The sequence below is a fragment of the Pseudoliparis swirei genome, chromosome 24, assembly GCF_029220125.1.
Source record: "Pseudoliparis swirei isolate HS2019 ecotype Mariana Trench chromosome 24, NWPU_hadal_v1, whole genome shotgun sequence".
Lineage (NCBI taxonomy): Eukaryota > Metazoa > Chordata > Actinopteri > Perciformes > Liparidae > Pseudoliparis > Pseudoliparis swirei.
The window spans coordinates 3784541-3789115 of NC_079411.1; positions in this window are offsets into that span (position 1 = coordinate 3784541).

Consider the following 4575-nt stretch of genomic DNA (forward strand, 5'->3'; position numbering starts at 1 on the left):
TTCTGAGACAGGTCTTGAATACACCTTAGGGGTGCCTTCTTTGATGATCAGGAAATTTACTTTCCGAACTCTGCCATAGCGACTGGGAGTGGTTTCGACAATAACTCCCGTTGGCCACTCATTGCTCTTAACTTGAATGTCTTTGAAAAGTACCACATCTCCATCTTGTAGATTCGGTCTTTCTGACTGCCACTTCTTGCGAGACTGGAGGTTCACCAAATATTCTTGCTTCCAGCGTTTCCAGAAGCTTTCAGCAAGGTTTCGGACTTGTCTCTACTGCTTATTATAGATATCTTTGACATCCATCTTCCCTGGAGGAGCAGATACTGCGTCGATCTTCTGTGTAATCCGCATTACAAGCGTTAAAACCGCTGGCATCTTAGGATCAGAAGTCCCTGGAACTAGAGGTCTCGCGTTCATTATTGCCATGACTTCGGCTATTTGTGTCTCAAGTACTTCACGTGATAGACGACAGTTCTCCTTCACCAACATGGCATCTAAAATGCGACGTGTTACACCGATCATCCTTTCCCACACACTCCTCATGTAAGAAGAGTGTGGAGGATTACATATCCAGGTGCAGCCTTTGTCTCGCAGGTGAGCTCTCAACTCTAGATCTTCTGAACCGATACAAACCGAGAAGTCCACTTGTAACTCTTGTAGCATAGGTTGGAACTTGAGGGCACACCTCTACGTCAGTCTCTGGATGTAGAAGGTCCAATAACTCTGGGTGTGAAAACTCATCCTTTTCTGTTCTGTTGAAAACTTTGCTTCCAAGCTTGTCGTCCTCCAGGAGCTCTGTGTCTTCGAAGGTTTGATTACTCTGACTTGATGTCCTCTTGTTAACTTTCTCATTGGCATGGATAACACTAGCACATGGACTCAGGAAAGATGTACGCCCATCATGTAGTATATTAGTCTTGTAAACATCGATGCTGTTGGGCTTGTGGGCTCCACTGAGACATACTTCTCCAACAATAACCCACCCAAGGTCCAGCCGTTGAGCATACGGTGCATTGTTGGGTCCATTGTACTGTTTTCGCACTTTATGTACCTGTAGTAGGTCTCTGCCAATGAGAAGGAGAATGTCTGTATCAGGATCGATAGCTGGGATTTTATTCGCTACTGGCTTGAGGTGGGGATAATGATGTGCTATCTCTGGAGAGGGGATCTCTGAACGGTCGTCAGGCATCATGTCACACTCTATGAGTGTGGGGAGAGGAATCTGTACGTTGCCATCCATTGACTCAACTATAAGTTTAGTTGCGCGTCGTCCTGATGTTTCCATAACCCCTGAACATGTTTTAAGGACGTATGGTGCAGCGCCTGCTCTAATGTCAAGACGGTCAAGGAGCTCCGTCTTTGCCAAGGACCTGTTACTCTGTTCATCAAGGACAGCGTAGACTTTAACAGCTTTCTCTCTTTGACCTACAGGGTAGACCTTGACCAAGCATATTTTGGAACATGATCGGACGCCGACAGAGTCCCCGCAGACTTCTGTGCATTTTGACATAACCTCTGGAGTCTCATTCTCCTGTTGCTCCCCGCTTTGATCTTCCTTGATAGCAGAGCTCACTGGTTCCCACAACGTTGGCCCAGGGTGGAGCGCAGATGGGTGTCTGTTGCTATTGCACTCTTTGCAGTGCACAGCTTCATCGCAGTCCTTGGCGAAGTGACTTGTTGAAGCGCAACACTTGAAACAGATACGTTTCTCTTTCAGGTAAGCCTTTCTGTCCTCTATAGTCTTGTTGCGGAACCCACGGCATTTGCTTAGAGGATGGGGCTTATTATGTAAGGGACACAATCTGTCTGGATCCTCAAACTGTCTATCTGTGTTATTTTGCTTGACTTTACCCTCTGAGGAAACCTCAGTCTTCCTGTTGAACACAGATGGTTTGATGTTTTTCAGAGATGTATCTGTCCTAGTGGAACCACCCATGGTAAGTTCAGCAAAGCTGGGGTCATTTCTGGTCTTTGCCTGGTCGCAAATGAACTTTACAAACACACTAAAAGGAGGATATTGGACCTGATAATCATTTTTGTATTTGGAGCCAACTGAGATCCATTTCTCTACAAGGTTATAGGGGAGCTTCTGTGCGATGGGGTTGACTCCACGGGGTGTGTTAAGGTAAGAGAGTCCAGGTAAGAACCCATCTTTCCTAGCTGCCTCCAGTTCTAGCAACAGGTCCCCTAGCTCCCTCAGCTTCTCATTATCTTTGTTTGAGATCTTAGGAAACTCATCTAACTTTGTTAACAGAGCGTTTTCAATCATTTCAGCTGAGCCGTAGCATTCTTCCAATCTCTGCCAGATCATTTGGAGCCCTGAGCTAGCATTATTAATGTTGACTGCACGGATGCGTTTGGCATGCTCTGCAGACTGTGGACCAAGCCATTTGGTTAATAAATCTAGCTCTTCTCTGGCAGTAAGGTTCAGGTCACTGATGGAGTTGACAAAAGAGGCTTTCCATGTCCAATAATTCTCTGGTCTATCGTCAAATTTTACGAGTCCAGAGCTAACTATTTCTTTGCGAATCAGGTATCTGGCTAAGTAGGCTGTGTCTGATTGGACACACTGAGTTGCTTTTGAGGGCATGACCTGGTCTGTACCTTCTGACAGTGTAATGTGAGTCTGGAAGGGGCGGCGTTCTTCTTGGAGGAACTTCTGAGGGCTCGCGTGGCTTCGCTGAAGGTTGGTTGTGCTCATTCTCTGGTGTTGTGCTGGTAATTCTTGGAATGTGTGGTCGTGGAATTCACCAGAACTGTCAATTTGGAGACCTGGATCATCTACATCATTGTTGTCCATATTTGGCTGGCGCTTTGATGGAGAGAGAGGTTCTCGTTTTGTGAGTTGGTGCTGTTGCTGACCATGGTCCTGAGAATGTTGTTGCAAATATTCTTTGGTGCGTTGAGGTGGTGGATACGTAGCTAGATTTGTCACATTTTGCCTTGGTGGTTCTCCACATTCTTCCTCACAAGCTGCCTCAAGGATTTCAGCTTCTGTGATAGCTGCTAAAGCAGCGCCCTGCATTTTCAGTGCATGTAGGTTTGCCTGTAGCTCAGTTTTTCTTCTTTGCTGGTCCGCTCTTACTTTTAATTCTTCTGCTTCTATCCGTGCCTGCTCTATTAACATGTCTGCTTCTCTCTGAGCATACGAAGCTTTGACCCGAGCAGCTTCTGCTTTTGCTCTTGCCTTGGTGGCAGCAGAGCTGTGTGTTGAAGAACGGCTAGATTGGTTTGAGCGTTTGGAACAGGAGGAGTATTGGGACTGTTCATCAGATGTGTCTTGTAGAGGATTTTCTTCTTTGTTTTCCTCCATAATGGCTTGTAAAAGCTGTACTGAGCTGTCTCTGGTCTCCAGTGTATTTAATCCACTTTTCATTTGATAGGAGACTAAGTAGTGAGTCTTTTTACTATTCTGCTCTTGCTTATTTAAGGTAGCTTAGCAGATAGCTAACAGCAGATCCATAAAATTAAGACTCAGGAATCCGGAGTTGAATTTAGGGTCTTTAGTATGAATCTTTGAAATTGTAAAACTGTGGAGACATAACATAACATAACTTCACAAACTGTCCACACACATATGCATAAACAACATTATGATTAACACAAAGCCATCATGCCATAAATTTCCCCTATTCATCAACATGAATATCCTGACTACTTCAGAGTCCAAGCTAATCCTGACATGACAAATGCTAATCGCGCTTAGCATCTAGCTAATCGCGATTAGCTAAACGCTAATTAGCGCCCACTGCTACAGCACAATATTATTTCATAACAGTAATGACACAGATAGCAGATATTTACAAGTTACATACATAGATACTTACAGACTTAGAACTTCAGAGGCTATCAAGCAGTAAAGGTGAACTGTAGCTGCAGTATGTGCTTTCAGTTGGAAGTGAAACGGGAACTAACTACGGTGAGAGAGGAGGGATAAATCTAAGAACCAAAAAAGGCAATTGCCTTCTAGACTACTCAACGTCTCAAATGCAACACATGACAATGTGGGGCAGAACAAGCAGTGTGTCGTGTTTTAGTGGCCCCCTTGTGGTGAGGTTGCATATTGCATCCCACTGAATACCGACTCTTCCCTTTTCCGAGCGCGTCGGGAGAACTACGGCGGCCTGTCGGTAACGTATTGACGCGACAGGTGCTTGGTTTGACCTCTCTGGGCTCCGGTAGCAACATGGCGGACTCTTTCTGGAGATCACCGGCTTCCAAAATATATATATGAACCAAAAACACCATTCTTAGTTTCAAAACATCGTTATGAATATTATATTCTCCTAAATCCTACGCACGGGCGGACTTTTACAAGTTAAAAGTCTGAACGCTTTTCACACCCACTAAATATTCTGTGTTTGGGGTTTAGCTTTAAGAGTAATTGACCACATTCTTTGTAAGTTTTTGGCGGCTTAAATATAAAATAAACACACGTCCTGCTGTGACGTTGCTCCGCCAGAAATACCCTCTATGGTTGTAAGTGATAAGCGAGGTTAACTCTAGTCACCCCATATCAAATGAAGTCTGATGTCTTCATGCAACCACACACACACACACACACACATACAT